We start from the raw sequence: 20,459 nt of genomic DNA on the forward strand, positions 1-20,459 counted from the left end.
ACATATATTATTGATCCAGTACACATATATTATATATATTCACTGCACATATATTATATATCCAGTGCACATTTATTATAAATATCCAGTGCACATATATTATATATGCAGTGCACATATATTATATATATCCAGTGCACATATATTAAATATCCAGTGCACATATATTAAATATCCAGTGCACATATATTAAATATCCAGTGCACACATATTATATATATATCCAGTGCACATATATATTTTATATCCAGTGCACATATATTATATTTCCATTGCACACATATTATATATATCCAGTGTACATATATTATATATATCCAGTGCACATATATTAAATATCCAGTGCACATATAATATATATATATATCCAGTGCACATATATTAAATATGCAGTGCACATATATTATATATCCAGTGCACATATATTAAATATACCCTGTGCACATATATTATTGATCCAGTACACATATATTATATATATTCACAGCACATATATTATATATCCAGTGCATATATATTATAAATATCCAGTGCACATATATGAAATATCTAGTGCACATATATTATATATCCAGTGCACATATATTATATATATCCAGTGCACATATATTAAATATCCAATGCACATATATTATATATCCAGTGCACATATATTATAGATCCAGTGCACATATATTATATATATCCAGTGCACATATATTATATATCCAGTGCACATATATTAAATATATCCATTGCACATATATTATATATCCAGTGCATATATATTATAAATATCCAGTGCACATATATTATATATCTAGTGCACATATATTATATATATCCAGCGCACATATATTAAATATCCAGTGCACATATATTAAATATATCCAGTGCACATATATTATGTATATCCAGTGCACATAAATTATCAATCCAGTGCACATATATTTTATATATCCAGTGCACATATATTAAATATCCAGGGCACATATATTATATATATATATCCAGTGCACATATATTATATATCCAGTGCACATATATTAAAAATATCAAGTGCACATATATTATATATCCAGTGCACATATATTATATATGTCCAGTGCACATAAATTATCAATCCAGTGCACATATATTATATATATCCAGTGCACATATATTAAATATCCAGTGCACATATATTATATATATCCAGTGCAGATATATTAAATATCCAGTGCACATATATTAAATATCCAGTGCACACATATTATATAGATCCAGTGCACATATATTATATATATCCAGTGCACATATTTCATATATCCAGTGCACATATATTATATATCCAGTGCACATATATTAAATATATCCATTGCACGTATATTATATATCCAGTGCATGTATATTATAAATATCCAGTGCACATATAATATATATATCCAGTGCACATATATTCAATATCCAGTGCACATATATTATATATCCAGTGCACATATATTATATATATCCAGTGCACATATATTAAATATCCAGTGCAAATATATTATATATTTAGTGCACATATATTATGTATCCAGTGCACATATATTATATATATCCAGTGCACATATTTCATATATACAGTGCACATATATTATATATATCTAGTGCACATATATTATATATCCAGTTCATATATATTATAAATATCCAGTGCACATATATTATATATCTAGTGCACATATATTATATATATCCAGTGCACATATATTAAATATCCAGTGCACATATATTATATATCCAGTGCACATATATGATATATATCCAGTGTACATATATTAAATATATCCAGTGCACATATATTAAATATATCCAGTGCACATATATTATATATATCCAGTGCACATAAATTATCAATCCGGTGCACATATATTTTATATATCCAGTGCAGATATTTTAAATATCCAGTGCACATATACTATAGATCCAGTGCACATATATTATATATATCCAGTGCACATATATATTATATATCCAGTGCACATATATTATATTTCCATTGCACACATATTATATATATCCAGTGCACATATATTATATATATCCAGTGCACATATATTAATTATCCAGTGCACATATAATATATATATATATCCAGTGCACATATATTAAATATGCAGTGCACATATATTATATATCCAGTGCACATATATTAAACATACCCAGTGCACATATATTATTGATCCAGTGCACATATATTAAATGTCCAGTGCACATATATTATATATCCAGTGCACATATATTATATATATCCAGTACACATATATTATATATCCAGTGCACATATATTAAATATATCCAGTGCAGATATATTAAAAATATCAAGTGCACATATATTATATATATCCAGTGCACATATATTAAATATCCAGTGCACATATATTATATATATCCAGTGCAGATATATTAAATATCCAGTGCACATATATTAAATATCCAGTGCCTATATAATATATATATTCAGTGCACATATATATTTTATATCCAGTGCACATATATTTCCATTGCACACATATTATATATATCCAGTGCACATATATTATATAGATCCAGTGCACATATATTACATATCCAGTGCACATATAATATATATATCCAGTGCACATATATTAAATATGCAGTGCACGTATATTATATATCCAGTGCACCTATATTAAATATACCCAGTGCACATATATTATTGATCCAGTACACATATATTATATATATTCAGTGCACACATATTATATATCCAGTGAACATATATTATATATATCCAGTGCACATATATTAAATGTCCAGTGCACATATATTATATATCCAGTGCATATATATTATAAATATCCAGTGCACATACATTACATATAACCAGTGCAAATATATCAAATATCCAGTGCACATATATTAAAAATATCCAGTGCACATATATTAAATATTCAGTGCACATATAATAAATATATCCAGTGAACATATATGATATATCCGGTGCACACATATTATATATATCCAGTGTACATATATTATATATCCAGGGCACATATATTATATTTATCCAGTGCACATATATTATATATCCAGTGCACATATATTAAATATATCCAGTGCACATATATTAAAAATATCAAGTGCACATATATTATAAATCCAGTGCACATATATTATATATATCCAGTGCACATAAACTATCAATCCAGTGCACATATATTATATATATCCAGTGCACATATATTAAATATCCAGTGCACATATATTATATATATCCAGTGCAAATATATTAAATATCCAGTGCACATATATTAAATATCCAGTGCACACATATTATATATATATCCAGTGCACATATATATTTTATATCCAGTGCACATATATTAAATATCCAGTGCACATATAATATATATATATATATCCAGTGCACATATAATAAATATGCAGTGCACATATATTATATATCCAGTGCACATATATTAAATATACCCTGTGCACATATATTAAATATCCAGTGCACATATATTATATATCCAGTGCACATATATTATATATATCCAGTGCACATATATTAAATATCCAGTGCACATATATTATATATCCAGTGCACATATATTATATATATCCAGTGCACATATATTATATATCCAGTGCATATATATTATAAATATCCAGTGCACAAATATTATATATCTAGTGCACATATATTATATATATATCCAGTGCACAAATATTAAATATCCAGTGCACATATATTATATATCCAGTGCACATATATTATATATATCCAGTGTACATATATTAAATATATCCAGTGCACATATATTAAATATATCCAGTGCACATATATTAAATATATCCAGTGCACATATATTATATATATCCAGTGCACATAAATTATCAATCCAGTGCACATATATTTTATATATCCAGTACACATATATTAAATATCCAGTGCACATATACTATAGATCGAGTGCAAACATATTATATATATCCAGTGCACATATCTATTATATATCCAGTGCACATATATTAATTATCCAGTGCACATATAATATATATATCCAGTGCACATATATTAAATATGCAGTGCACATATACTATATATAGTCCACATATATTAAATAAACCCAGTGCACATATATTATTGATCCAGTGCACATATATTATATATATTCAGTGCACATATATTATATATCCAGTGCACATATATTAAATGTCCAGTGCACATATATTATATATCCAGTGCACATATATTATAAATATCCAGTGCACATATATTATATATCCAGTGCACATATATTATATATATCCAGTGCACATATATTAAATATCCAGTGCACATATATTATATATCCAGTGCACATATATTATAGATCCAGTGCACATATATTATATATATCCAGTGCACATATTTCATATATCGAGTGCACATATATTATATATCCAGTGCACATATATTAAATATATCCATTGCACATATATTATATATCCAGTGCACATTTATTATATATATAAACAGTGTACATATATGAAATATCCAGTGCACATATATTAAAAATATCAAGTGCACATATATTATATATATAGTGCACATATATTATATATCCAGTGCACATATATTAAATATCCAGTGCACAAAAATTATATATCCAGTGCACATTTATTATATATATTTAGTGTACATATATTAAATATCCAGTGCATATACATTAAATATATCCAGCGCACATATATTAAAAATCTCAAGTGCACATATATTAAATATACCCTGTGCACATATATTATTGATCCAGTACACATATATTATATATATTCACAGCACATATATTATATATCCAGTGCACATATATTATAAATATCCAGTGCACATATATTATATATCCAGTGCACATATATTATTTGTATCCAGTGCACATATATTAAATATCCAGTGCACATATATTATATATCCAGTGCACATATATTATATATATCCAGTGCACATATATTACATATCCAGTGCATATATATTATAAATATCCAGTGCAAAAATATTATATATCTAGTGCACATATATTATATATATATCCAGTGCACAAATATTAAATATCCAGTGCACATATATTATATATCCAGTGCACATATATTATATATATCCAGTGTACATATATTAAATATATCCAGTGCACATATATTAAATATATCCAGTGCACATATATTATATATCCAGTGCACATATATTATATATATCCAGTGTACATATATTAAATATATCCAGTGCACATATATTAAATATATCCAGTGCACATATATTATATATATCCAGTGCACATAAATTATCAATCCATTGCACATATATTTTATATATCCAGTGCACATATATTAAATATCCAGTGCACATATACTATAGATCGAGTGCAAACATATTATATATATCCAGTGCACATATATTATATTTCCATTGTACACATATTATATATATCCAGTGCACATACATTATATATATCTAGTGCACATATATTAATTATCCAGTGCACATATAATATATATATCCAGTGCACATAAATTAAATATGCAGTGCACATATACTATATATACAGTGCACATATATTAAATAAACCCAGTGCACATATATTATTGATCCAGTGCACATATATTATTGATCCAGTGCACATATATTATATATATTCAGTGCACATATATTATATATCCAGTGCACATATATTAAATGTCCAGTGCACATATATTATATATCCAGTGCACATATATTATAAATATCCAGTGCACATATATTATATATATCCAGTGCACATATATTAAATATCCAGTGCACATATATTATATATCCAGTGCACATACATTATAGATCCAGTGCACATATATTATATATATCCAGTGCACATATTTCATATATCGAGTGCACATATATTATATATCCAGTGCACATATATTAAATATATCCATTGCACATATATTATATATCCAGTGCACATTTATTATATATATAAACAGTGTACATATATTAAATATCCAGTGCACATATATTATATATATCCAATGCACATATATTAAATATCCAGTGCACATATATTATATATCCAGTGCATATTTATTATATATATTTAGTGTACATATATTAAATATCCAGTGCATATATATTAAATATATCCAGTGCACATATATTAAAAATCTCAAGTGCACATATATTATATATCCAGTGCACATATATTAAATATACCCAGTGCACATATATTATTGATCCAGTACACATATATTATATATTTTCACTGCACATATATTATATATCCAGTGCACATATATTAAACATATCCATAGCACATATATTATATATCCAGTGCATATATATTATAAATATCCAGTGCACATATATTATATATCTAGTGCACATATATTATATATATCCAGTGCACATATATTAAATATCTAGTGCACATATATTATATATCCAGTGCACATATATTATATATATCCAGTGCACATATATTATATATTTCCAGTGCACATAACTTATCAATCCAGTGCACATATATTTTATATATCCAGTGCACATATATTAAATATCCAGTGCACATATGTTATATATATATCCAGTGCAGATATTTTAAATATCCAGTGCACATATACTATAGATCCAGTGCACATATATTATATATATCCAGTGCACATATATATTATATATCCAGTGCACATATATTATATTTTCATTGCAAACATATTATATATATCCAGTGCACATATATTATATATATCCAGTGCACATATATTAATTATCCAGTGCACATATAATATATATATCCAGTGCACATATATTAAATATGCAGTGCACATATATTATATATCCAGTGCACATATATTAAACATACCCAGTGCACATATATTATTGATCCAGTGAACATATATTAAATGTCCAGTGCACATATATTATATATCCAGTGCACATATATTATATATATCCAGTGCACATATATTATATATCCAGTGCACATATATTAAATATATCCATTGCACATATATTATATATCCAGTGCACATATATTATAAATATCCAGTGCATATATATTATATATCCAGTGCACATATATTATATATCTAGTGCACATATATTATATATATCCAGTGCACATATATTAAATATCCAGTTCACATATATTAAATATCCAGTGCACATATATTATATATATCCAGTGCAGATATATTAAATATCCAGTGCACATATATTAAATATCCAGTGCCTATATAATATATATATTCAGTGCACATATATATTTTATATCCAGTACACATATATTATATTTCCATTGCACACATATTATATATATCCAGTGCACATATATTATATATATCCAGTGCACATATATTAAATATCCAGTGCACATATAATATATATATATCCAGTGCACATATATTAAATATGCAGTGCACGTATATTATATATCCAGTGCACCTATATTAAATATACCCAGTGCACATATATTATTGATCCAGTACACATATATTATATATATTCAGTGCACATATATTAAATATCCAGTGCACATATATTATATATCCAGTGCACATATATTATATATATCCAGTGCACATATATTAAATATCCAGTGCACATATATTATAGATCCAGTGCACATATATTATATATTTAGTGCACATATATTATATATATCCAGTGCACATATTATATATATATATATATATCCAGTGCACATGTATTATATATATCCAGTGCACATATATTATGTATTCAGTGCACATATATTATATATATCCAGTGCACATATATTATAGATCCAAGGCACATATATTATATTTTTCCAGTGCACATATATTATATTTATCCAGTGCACATATATTAAATATTCAGTGCACGTATATTAAATATCCAGTGCACATATATTATAGATCCAGTGCACATATATTAAATATCCAGTGCACATATATTAAATATCCAGTGCACATATATTATATATATCCAGTGCACATATATTAAATATCCAGTGCATATATATTAAATATCCAGTGCACATATATTATATATCCAGTGCACATATATTATATATATCCAGTGCACATATATTAAATATCCAGTGCACATATATTATATATCCAGTGCACATATATTATATATATATCCAGTGCAGATATATTAAATATCCAGTGCACATATATTATATATTAAATATTAAACTGGGGCAGACATGGGGGTACATGAAACTGGGGGCAGAGATGGGGGGACATGTATCTGGGGGCAGAGATGGAGGGGCATGAATCTGGGGGCAGATGAAGGGTGTATATGTAAACAGATAATTTTCTTTTATGAAACTAACAAAATCTTCTCAGAGAACAAGGCTGACTAATCACCACTTATCATCTAAAAAAGATTGAAAAAAATGATAGCAAATAAATGTTTAGTTTTTAATTGCTGTATTTTTGTGAAATCTATTAGTTGCTGTTACATATTACTACTTCATATCCTGTTTTCATGACGGCTGTTAAAATACGTGTGTGACATTAGTTGCTTTGCGCGGCCCTCGCTCTTGTTACTCATGTGGCCCTCGGGGTACCCTGAGTCTGACATGCCTGGTGTATAGGGTCCATGTGCTGAGGTGGTACTGTTCACGCCAACGCGTTTCAGTGCCGAGGCACCTTAATCATGGCATGTTAGTAACTATCAGATAAAAGCTTTATATACAAAAAATACAAGACATACAAACAAAGGGTTAAAAATCACCTCCCTACAGAAGTGGTCACTATCTACGGTGGAGCCAATGTTGTTCCTCCAGAGATTTCTCCCGTTGATTGTTGTGTTTTTATGTAAATATTATTGCTACGGAGAAGATTAATCTGAAGATGTGCGACATAAAGTACAAAAGTATTGAATTAGATCTCGTCTTCTCAGTGTTAGAATATACAATAATTACAATGATATGAAATAATAGATATGTACTGAATGGAAAAATGAAAAAAGGAAAAAATCGTGTGTGTGATGATTTTATTGTCGTTATTAACGTTATATTAGTGTGAATGTACTTTATTCTCAGAAGGGACAACAAGATCCAAACTTTGGGCCAATCAGAGAAGAGTCTACCATAAGCTCCGCCTATAGTCGGTGATGGTTGCGGACCTGAAAGAGAACTTGTCTGGGTGTAATAAACATGAGTTGTATCAAGCGTTCTATAGCTGCTTCTGATTGACGTTGGTATGAGCCAATCATCATAATGCCTCCTACCTCAGCGGCCAATGGGGTGGCAGCCCATCATTCATATTATGGAGATAGAGCCCGTAACGTGGGCGGAGCTGAGAGGGGACATGCTATAACCCCCATACCTGTAAGTCGGCATTACTGAAGAATTGTGTGGGCGGAGCTGAGAGGGGACATGCTATAACCCCCATACCTGTAAGTCGGCATTACTGAAGAATTGTGTGGGCGGAGCTGAGAGGGGACATGCTATAACCCCCATACCTGTAAGTCGGCATTACTGAAGAATTGTGTGGGCGGAGCTGAGAGGGGACATGCTATAACCCCCATACCTGTAAGTCGGCATTACTGAAGAATTGTGTGTAGTACATTAGTAAGAAATACACTTCTGACAAAAAATCTCATGTTGGGAGTTGACCAATCACGAACGTGCCTACTTATCTCATTATACAGTATAGGTGTATTATTACCCAATGAGGAGGCCGCCTGGTACACAGATGCTTTCAGCAGGAGGTCACGTGTTACGAATGGACCAATCACGAACGTGCCTACTTATCTCATTATACAGTATAGGTGTATTATTACCCAATGAGGAGGCCGCCTGGTACACAGATGCTTTCAGCAGGAGGTCACGTGTTACGAATGGACCAATCACGAACGTGCCTACTTATCTCATTGTGCAATATAGAATATTATTATCCAATGAGATACCTCTAACAGAAAGTCACATGTCAGAAGTTGGCCAATCACATGAGGGCCCATTATACAGCATAGATATATTGTTACCCAGTGAGAGGGCCACCTAGTGGGGAGACGATTCTGACAGAAAATCACATGTTGGAAGTTGACCAATCAGACAAGGGCTTACTTATCTCATTGTACAGTATAGGTGTCTTATTACCCAATGAGGAGGCCGCCTGGTACACAGATGCTTTCGGCAGGAGGTCACGTGTTACGAATGGACCAATCACGATAGGGCCTACCTTGCTCATTGTACAGTATAGGTGTCTTATTACCCAATGAGGAGGCCGCCTACCGATTTCCATTGGGCTATGACATTGTAGTTTAGAGAATGGCTCATATCTAGGACGGAGCTGAGGGGGAGCTTACTCTAGTGTATATGTATACATGGAGTTAAACCCAATATGGTTCATCCTTAGTGTGAAGCCATGTGATTACAGATGGCCATTCCTGGAGAGGCCTCCTGATCTTAGTGTTACACATAGGATTGAGGCGACCAATCACTGAGCTGCCTGCTATCTAAGCAGTATTCTCCTCTCCAATGTATCTCCGGCCGTGTCTTCCAGTTTGTAAATGAAGAAGTCACGTGATGCCGATTGACCAATTGTGTAAGGGCCTACTATTTCCTATGGTATGAGCGGAGTTGTTCTATCTCCCGTGTGGGGGGGGGGAGGGGATCCCATTGTATGGAAGCACACCGCTGGCACTGTTAGATGACTAATAACAATAAGATAGATCGGTTCTCTTATTCCTGCCTGATGGATACCTGGTGTTCAGGGTGTATATCCAGTCTGCCTCTCGCTTGTCGAGCTTGTGCTGCCAATTACCCCCCCTGTGTGGTTTAGCCCCATTTCTATGGCATGGCAGCGGAGACCACCGATCTTACCATTGTGTGTCTCTAAATGTGTTGAGGCTGCTGATTTATTGCGTGTGCTGATATTTTGGCAGCCCCTGATATGTTCTGCGAGTCTTGACGTTAATGCTCGTGATGTGCAGCCCACATATGTAAGGTGGCAGATGTTACAGATGATTCAGTAGATGACATGGTCTGAATCGCAGAAAGGGGTTAATATAGGATTTGTTATTAGAAGAGGAATCTGTGTAACAATTGGTTTTTAGGGCAGATTTGCAGATATTGCCTCTGTTTCCAGCGCATTTGGAAAAGCCTTTCATATAAGGAGGTGAATCCTGGTCTGTTTCATTGCTTAGTGAAAGGCTGGGTGACAGAATGTTACCGAGTGTCCTCCCTCGTCTGGCCACATATTTACAACCATCTTTAAGGATATGGTTACGGGTATCATCCTGTCTCACAATGGCTAGATGATTATTAATGGTTTTGGTGATGTTTATATAATCCAGACTATAAGGAGTGGAGAAATAGATGGCACCATTGTTTCGTGTGACTTTTGGTTTGTGGTCAAGCAGATCTGTTCTTGACTTGGTTGTAGTTCTGTGTTTTGCACGACCTAGGTGCCATTTGGTGTAACCCCTTGCATATAGTCTATGGGAAATAACATTGGATTCCTTATTATAGTCCTCTTCTTGAGAACAGATCCTTTTGGCCCTGGTTAATTCCCCAACTGGAACGGATTTTATTGTGTGCTGGGGGTGGTGGCTTTTGGCATGTAAAGTGGTGTTTCCACCAAGCTTAGATTCGACTGTCCCTCGTGTAACATCACCTATCAGTGTAATATCCAAAAAGTCAACGCTGGTAGGGCTGAGTTGAGATGTAAACCTGAGGTTATGACTGTTGCTGCTGATGTGGTCAGTGTCTTCTCTTCCCCTGACCACACCAGCAGCATATCATCAATATATCTGGCATAATGGACGATATTATCAAGAAAAGGGTTATATGGTGTAACAATAGTCTGTTCCTCCCACCAGCCCATGCTTCTATTAGCTAGTGAAGGGGAGAATTTTGCCCCCATGGGGACTCCACACAATTGAAGATAATATTTATTGTCAAACATGAACTAGTTATGAGAGAGGAGGTATTGCACGGCTTCCAGAATGTACTGGATAAAGTCTTCAGTGTATTGTGAGTGGCAGTAAAGACTATACGACAATGCTTCTAGTGCTGTTCTGTGTGCTATGCTGGAGTATCTTCAAGCGGAATCTGGAGAAACATATAGCTGGGATGATTTAGGAAAACCTGCACTCAGGGGGTTGGACCCGATGGCCCTTGAGGTCCCTTCCAACACTACCATAAGAATAAGAGTAAAGGGACACAACGTCGCACGTGAGCCATTGGTATTCTGGTCTCCATTCAAAGGTTTGAAAGATATCTAAGAGATCCTTGGTGTCCCTTATGAAACCTGGTACCCTAGTAGCCAGTGGTTGCAATATGTCATCAACCCAGGAACAAACGGGTTCATTCAGGGACCCTATCCCTGCTATAATGGGCCTAAGTGGTGGAGGAAAGGTATTTTTGTGAACTTTGGGGAGTCCATGGAAGATAGGAGTTGTTGGAAACTGTACATGCAGATATTCTGCCTCTTTCTCCGTTAAGAATCCCTGATTAACTCCAGATCTTATAAGATCGTATAGGGTGGCTGAAAATATGTAAGTGGGATCTTCTTTTAGTTTTTGGTATGTCAAAGTGTCATCAAGAATTTGATTGACAGCTGTTTTATAATCTAGACTGTTTAAAATGACAATTTTCCCACCTTTATCAGCTTGTCTGATCACTATGTCCGTACTGAAACTTGGATCCAGCAGTCAGATACGGCCTCCGCTGCTGCTCTGTGTCATGGTGGCCTACAATTCTCACATACCTCTAGGCCTGACAACAGGCAGGGTGGTGGGGTAGGATTACTTCTGTCACCACAGTGCATTTTTCAGTCCATTCCCCCGGTCCCCTCACTCACATTCCCCTCATTTGAAGTCCATGCTATCAGACTTTTCCGCCCACTCTCCTTACATGTAGCTGTGATCTACCGCCCACCTGGCTCACCCTACCAATTTTTGGATCACTTTGCTTCTTGGCTTCCCCACTTTTTATCCAGTGACATTCCTACCCTCATCATGGGTGCCTGTAACATCCCTATTGCCCCCCTCACTCCCCAGCTGCCTCACAGTTTCTCTCATTAACCACTTCTCTTGGTCTCTCACAATGTTCTTCTTCTGTCACACATATAGATGGTAACACGATTGATCTTGTCTTCCATCGACTCCTCACAGTCTCTAAATTTACTAACTCTGCTCTGCCCCTCTCTGATCATAATCTTCTGTCTCTCACCATCAGTGCCCTCTCCCCTTCACAAGACGCCCCTACCCATCACACATATAGGAACTTATGTGCCATCGACACCCAGCACCTCTCAGATACTCTACCATCCTCTCTGTTCCCCATCTCCTCAATCTCCTGTCCCAATCTGGCCACCAGTCACTATAATGAAACCCTTAATAATGCATTGGATGAGATGGCTCCACTCGTAAAGTCCCACATAGGAGGCAGCAACCCTGGCACACGCCACAGACACGATTTCTTCAGCGCTGCTCTAGGTGTGCCGAACGTCTCTGAAGAAAATCACGCTCACCTGCAGACTTCCTCCACTTCAAATTTATGCTTAAAACATATAGCTCTGCCCTTCACCTCGCCAAGCAAGACTATTTCACTGCCCTCATCTCTTCTCTCTCCAGCAACCCTAAAAGGCTTTTTGAAACTTTTCACTCCTTATTCACACCAAAGGTGCAGACGCCATTCACAGACCTTAGTGCCGATGACCTGGCCACGTATTTCCATGATAAAATTGATAAGATCCGTCAGGAAATTACTGCCCAAGCCCCAGGTGGCATTGATCTCCTCACCAACCGCACTTCAGCCTGTCCATTCTCATCTTTTGAACCTGTTACAGAAGAGGAAGTCTCCCAGCTACTTTCTTCATCTCACCCTACAACCTGCAGTAGTGACCCCTTCCCCTCGCACCTTCTCCAATCTCTGTCCCCTGCTGTCAAAACTTACCTTACTAAAATATTTACCCTCTCTCTCTCTTCTGGAATCTTCCCATCCTCCTTCAAGCATGCTGTTATAACTCCGCTATTGAAAAAACCCTCCCTGGACCCATCCTGTGCTGCTCACTATCGACCCGTCTCTAACCTCTCCTTTATCTCTAAACTCTTGGAACGCCTGGTCTATTCTCGTCTAATCCGCTATCTCTCTGCTAACTCTCTGCTTGACCCCTTACAATCTGGTTTCCGCGCTCTTCACTCTACTGAAACGGCTCTCACAAAAGTCTCCAATGATCTCCTAATGGCTAAATCCAATGGTGACTTCTCTCTTCTTATTCTTCTGGACCTCTCTGCAGCTTTTGACACTGTTGACCATCATCTCCTCCTCCTCACTCTGCTCCGCTCAGTCGGCCTCATGGACACTGCGCTCTCCTGGTTCTCCTCTTATCTCTCAGACCGCACTTTCCGTCTATCATTTGCGGGCTCTATTTCCTCCCTGCTTTCCCTTGCTGTTGGGGTTCCTCAGGGCTCGGTCCTAGGCCCCCTGCTCTCCTCTCTCTACACAGCCCCCATTGGACAAACCATCACCAGATTTGGCTTCAGGTCCCATCTTTATGCTGATGACACCCAATTATACACATCTTCCCGGGACATCACCCCTGCACTCATACAGAACACCAGTGACTGTCTCTCTGCTGTCTCTAATATCATGTCCTCTCTCTATCTGAAACTAAATCTCTCTAAGACTGAACTACTACTGTTTCCACCATCTAATAGATCTGTCCCTGATATATCCATTGCAGTCTCAGGCCTTACTATAACTCCTAGGCAGCATGCCCGCTGCCTCGGGGTCACGTTTGACGCAGACCTTTCCTTCACCCGTCATATTGAATCACTCGCACGTTCATGTCACCTCCACCTCAAAAACATCTCCAGAATACGCCCTTTCCTTACCAGAGATACACTAAAGACACTTACTGTCTCTCTGATTCATTCTCGCCTTGACTACTGTAACTCCTTACTAATCGGTCTTCCCCTCACTAAAGTCTCCCCTCTACAATCTATTCTGAATGCAGCGGCCAGGCTCATCTATCAGGCTAGACGCTACAGTGATGCCTCCGGTCTGTGCCGGTCACTACAGCGAGGCCTCCGGTCTGTGCCGGTCACTACAGCGAGGCCTCCGGTCTGTGCCGGTCACTACAGCGAGGCCTCCGGTCTGTGCCAGTCACTACAGCGAGGCCTCCGGTCTGTGCCGGTCACTACAGCGAGGCCTCCGGTCTGTGCCGGTCACTACAGCGAGGCCTCTGGTCTGTGCCGGTCACTACAGCGAGGCCTCCGGTCTGTGCCAGTCACTACACTGGCTGCCTATTCATTATAGAATAAAATATAAAGTTCTCCCCCTCCCCCACAAGGCTCTCCATAATGCCGCACCTCCCTACATCTCCTCCCTCATCTCTGTCTATCGCCCAACCCCTGCTCTCCGCTCACTCAATGACCTAACACTTCCATCCTCTATTATCAGAACCTCCCACGCTCGTATACAAGACTTCTCCCGAGCTGCACCACTTCTCTGGAATGCTCTACCCCGGACAATCAGAGTAACTCCCAACTTCTACAGTTTCAAACGCAAACTAAAGACACATCTTATCAGAGCGGCCGATCACAATGTCTAACGTAAACCCTTCCCCCTCCTCTGTCCCCGCCCCCACATTACCCCACATGATATGATGTCATCTCAGGATAACTTTATAGGTCCGAGCTCCATCCACATGTTACAGGACACGGCTGGTGACGGCTCATAAAGTCTTATGTTTGTGTAATGACAGAAGTGTCTGACCCCTGTATAAGCAATGCCGCCCCTGCTACCTCCTGTGTCACCCCCTCTACCTCATAGACTGTAAGCTCTTGTGTCACCCCCTCTACCTCATAGACTGTAAGCTCTTGTGTCACCCCCTCTACCTCATAGATTGTAAGCTCTTGTGTCACCCCCTCTAACTCATAGACTGTAAGCTCCTGTGTCCCCCCCTCTACCTCATAGATTGTAAGCTCTTGTGTCCCCCCTCTACCTCATAGACTGTAAGCTCTTGTGTCACCCCCTCTACCTCATAGATTGTAAGCTCTTGTGTCCCCCCTCTACCTCATAGATTGTAAGCTCTTGTGTCCCCCCCCCTCTACCTCATAGATTGTAAGCTCTTGTGTCCCCCCCTCTACCTCATAGATTGTAAGCTCTTGTGCCCCCCCCTCTACCTCATAGATTGTAAGCTCTTGTGTCCCCCCTCTACCTCATAGAGTGTAAGCTCTTGTGTCCCCCCCTCTACCTCATAGACTGTAAGCTCTTGTGTCACCCCCTCTACCTCATAGACTGTAAGCTCTTGTGTCACCCTCTCTACCTCATAGATTGTAAGCTCTTGTGTCCCCCCCCCTCTACCTCATAGACTGTAAGCTCTTGTGTCACCCCTCTACCTCATAGATTGTAAGCTCTTGTGTCACCCCTCTACCTCATAGATTGTAAGCTCTTGTGTCACCCCCTCTACCTCATAGAGTGTAAGCTCTTGTGTCACCCCCTCTACCTCATAGATTGTAAGCTCTTGTGTCCCCCCCTCTACCTCATAGACTGTAAGCTCTTGTGTCACCCTCTCTACCTCATAGATTGTAAGCTCTTGTGTCCCCCCCCCTCTACCTCATAGACTGTAAGCTCTTGTGTCACCCCTCTACCTCATAGATTGTAAGCTCTTGTGTCACCCCTCTACCTCATAGATTGTAAGCTCTTGTGTCCCCCCCTCTACCTCATAGACTGTAAGCTCTTGTGTCCCCCCCTCTACCTCATAGACTGTAAGCTCTTGTGTCACCCCCTCCTCTACCTCATAGAGTGTAAGCTCCTGTGTCCCCCCCTCTACCTCATAGACTGTAAGCTCTTGTGTCACCCCTCTACCTCATAGATTGTAAGCTCTTGTGTCCCCCCTCTACCTCATAGAGTGTAAGCTCCTGTGTCACCCCCTCTACCTCATAGATTGTAAGCTCTTGTGTCACCCCCTCTACCTCATAGATTGTAAGCTCTTGTGTCACCCCTCTACCTCATAGATTGTAAGCTCTTGTGTCCCCCCTCTACCTCATAGAGTGTAAGCTCCTGTGTCACCCCCTCTACCTCATAGATTGTAAGCTCTTGTGTCACCCCCTCTACCTCATAGATTGTAAGCTCTTGTGTCCCCCCCTCTACCTCATAGACTGTAAGCTCTTGTGTCACCCCTCTACCTCATAGAGTGTAAGCTCCTGTGTCACCCCCTCTACCTCATAGATTGTAAGCTCTTGTGTCACCCTCCTCTACCTCATAGATTGTAAGCTCTTGTGTCACCCCTCTACCTCATAGATTGTAAGCTCTTGTGTCCCCCCTCTACCTCATAGACTGTAAGCTCCTGTGTCCCCCCCTCTACCTCATAGACTGTAAGCTCTTGTGTCACCCCTCTACCTCATAGATTGTAAGCTCTTGTGTCACCCCCTCTACCTCATAGATTGTAAGCTCTTGTGTCACCCCTCTACCTCATAGATTGTAAGCTCTTGTGTCACCCCCTCTACCTCATAGAGTGTAAGCTCTTGTGTCACCCCCTCTACCTCATAGAATGTAAGCTCCTGTGTCACCCCCTCTACCTCATAGATTGTAAGCTCTTGTGTCCCCCCCTCTACCTCATAGATTGTAAGCTCTTGTGTCACCCCCTCTACCTCATAGATTGTAAGCTCTTGTGTCCCCCCCTCTACCTGATAGATTGTAAGCTCTTGTGTCCCCCCTCTACCTCATAGATTGTAAGCTCTTGTGTCACCCCCTCTACCTCATAGAGTGTAAGCTCCTGTGTCCCCCCCTCTACCTCATAGAATGTAAGCTCTTGTGTCCCCCCCCTCTACCTCATAGACTGTAAGCTCTTGTGTCCCCCCCTCTACCTCATAGAGTGTAAGCTCTTGTGTCCCCCCCTCTACCTCATAGATTGTAAGCTCTTGTGTCACCCCTCTACCTCATAGATTGTAAGCTCTTGTGTCCCCCCTCTACCTCATAGAGTGTAAGCTCTTGTGTCCCCCCCTCTACCTCATAGAGTGTAAGCTCCTGTGTCCCCCCCTCTACCTCATAGAGTGTAAGCTCTTGTGTCACCCCCTCTACCTCATAGATTGTAAGCTCTTGTGTCACCTCCTCTACCTCATAGACTGTAAGCTCTTGTGTCACCCCCTCTACCTCATAGACTGTAAGCTCTTGTGTCACCCCTCTACCTCATAGATTGTAAGCTCTTGTGTCCCCCCCTCTACCTCATAGAGTGTAAGCTCTTGTGTCCCCCCCTCTACCTCATAGAGTGTAAGCTCCTGTGTCCCCCCCTCTACCTCATAGATTGTAAGCTCTTGTGTCCCCCCCTCTACCTCATAGAGTGTAAGCTCTTGTGTCCCCCCCTCTACCTCATAGAGTGTAAGCTCTTGTGTCCCCCCCTCTACCTCATAGATTGTAAGCTCTTGTGTCACCCCCTCTACCTCATAGATTGTAAGCTCTTGTGTCACCCCTCTACCTCATAGAGTGTAAGCTCTTGTGTCCCCCCCTCTACCTCATAGAGTGTAAGCTCTTGTGTCACCCCCTCTACCTCATAGAATGTAAGCTCCTGTGTCACCCCCTCTACCTCATAGAATGTAAGCTCTTGTGTCCCCCCCCTCTACCTCATAGATTGTAAGCTCTTGTGTCCCCCCCTCTACCTCATAGATTGTAAGCTCTTGTGTCACCCCCTCTACCTCATAGATTGTAAGCTCTTGTGTCCCCCCCTCTACCTCATAGAGTGTAAGCTCTTGTGTCCCCCCCTCTACCTCATAGAGTGTAAGCTCCTGTGTCCCCCCCTCTACCTCATAGATTGTAAGCTCCTGTGTCACCCCCTCTACCTCATAGAGTGTAAGCTCTTGTGTCACCCCCTCTACCTCATAGATTGTAAGCTCTTGTGTCACCCCTCTACCTCATAGAGTGTAAGCTCCTGTGTCCCCCCCTCTACCTCATAGAGTGTAAGCTCTTGTGTCACCCCCCTACCTCATAGACTGTAAGCTCTTGTGTCCCCCCCTCTACCTCATAGATTGTAAGCTCCTGTGTCACCTCCTCTACCTCATAGAGTGTAAGCTCTTGTGTCACCCCTCTACCTCATAGATTGTAAGCTCTTGTGTCACCCCTCTACCTCATAGAGTGTAAGCTCCTGTGTCCCCCCCTCTACCTCATAGATTGTAAGCTCCTGTGTCCCCCCCTCTACCTCATAGATTGTAAGCTCTTGTGTCCCCTCCTCTACCTCATAGACTGTAAGCTCCTGTGTCACCCCCTCTACCTCATAGAGTGTAAGCTCTTGTGTCCCCCCCTCTACCTCATAGAGTGTAAGCTCTTGTGTCACCCCCTCTACCTCATAGAGTGTAAGCTCTTGTGTCCCCCCCTCTACCTCATAGATTGTAAGCTCTTGTGTCACCCCTCTACCTCATAGATTGTAAGCTCTTGTGTCCCCCCCTCTACCTCATAGAGTGTAAGCTCTTGTGTCCCCCCCTCTACCTCATAGATTGTAAGCTCTTGTGTCCCCCCCTCTACCTCATAGAGTGTAAGCTCTTGTGTCACCCCCTCTACCTCATAGACTGTAAGCTCTTGTGTCACCCCTCTACCTCATAGAGTGTAAGCTCTTGTGTCCCCCCCTCTACCTCATAGAGTGTAAGCTCTTGTGTCACCCCTCTACCTCATAGAGTGTAAGCTCTTGTGTCCCCCCCTCTACCTCATAGAGTGTAAGCTCTTGTGTCCCCCCTCTACCTCATAGATTGTAAGCTCTTGTGTCACCCCCTCTACCTCATAGAGTGTAAGCTCTTGTGTCACCCCCTCTACCTCATAGAGTGTAAGCTCTTGTGTCACCCCCTCTACCTCATAGATTGTAAGCTCTTGTGTCCCCCCCTCTACCTCATAGAGTGTAAGCTCTTGTGTCCCCCCCTCTACCTCATAGAGTGTAAGCTCTTGTGTCCCCCCTCTACCTCATAGACTGTAAGCTCTTGTGTCCCCCCCTCTACCTCATAGAGTGTAAGCTCTTGTGTCCCCCCTCTACCTCATAGACTGTAAGCTCTTGTGTCACCCCTCTACCTCATAGATTGTAAGCTCTTGTGTCCCCCCCTCTACCTCATAGAGTGTAAGCTCTTGTGTCACCCCCTCTACCTCATAGATTGTAAGCTCTTGTGTCACCCCCTCTACCTCATAGATTGTAAGCTCTTGTGTCACCTCCTCTACCTCATAGATTGTAAGCTCTTGTGTCACCCCCTCTACCTCATAGATTGTAAGCTCTTGTGTCACCCCCTCTACCTCATAGATTGTAAGCTCTTGTGTCCCCCCCTCTACCTCATAGATTGTAAGCTCTTGTGTCCCCCCTCTACCTCATAGATTGTAAGCTCTTGTGTCACCCCCTCTACCTCATAGATTGTAAGCTCCTGTGTCACCCCCTCTACCTCATAGATTGTAAGCTCTTGTGTCACCCCCTCTACCTCATAGAGTGTAAGCTCTTGTGTCACCCCCTCTACCTCATAGAGTGTAAGCTCTTGTGTCCCCCCCTCTACCTCATAGATTGTAAGC

The 20,459-nt window shown here is 39.0% G+C and overlaps 1 protein-coding gene and 1 long non-coding RNA gene across 2 annotated transcripts in view; one reads left to right on the forward strand and one right to left on the reverse strand.

The window, feature by feature from the left end:
• Window positions 1–20,459, forward strand: part of LOC142198388 (uncharacterized) — a 279,850-nt gene that overhangs the window by 225,987 nt on the left and 33,404 nt on the right. The window lies entirely within an intron of this gene.
• On the reverse strand, window positions 16,890–17,474 carry LOC142198442 (uncharacterized). Its single transcript, XR_012715360.1, has 3 exons — window positions 17,364–17,474; window positions 17,187–17,256; window positions 16,890–16,970 (listed from the first exon to the last, which is right to left on the reverse strand). It is a non-coding gene; the product is annotated as an uncharacterized LOC142198442 (long non-coding RNA).

The sequence above is a fragment of the Leptodactylus fuscus genome, chromosome 3 (genome assembly GCF_031893055.1).
Source record: "Leptodactylus fuscus isolate aLepFus1 chromosome 3, aLepFus1.hap2, whole genome shotgun sequence".
Classification (NCBI taxonomy): domain Eukaryota; kingdom Metazoa; phylum Chordata; class Amphibia; order Anura; family Leptodactylidae; genus Leptodactylus; species Leptodactylus fuscus.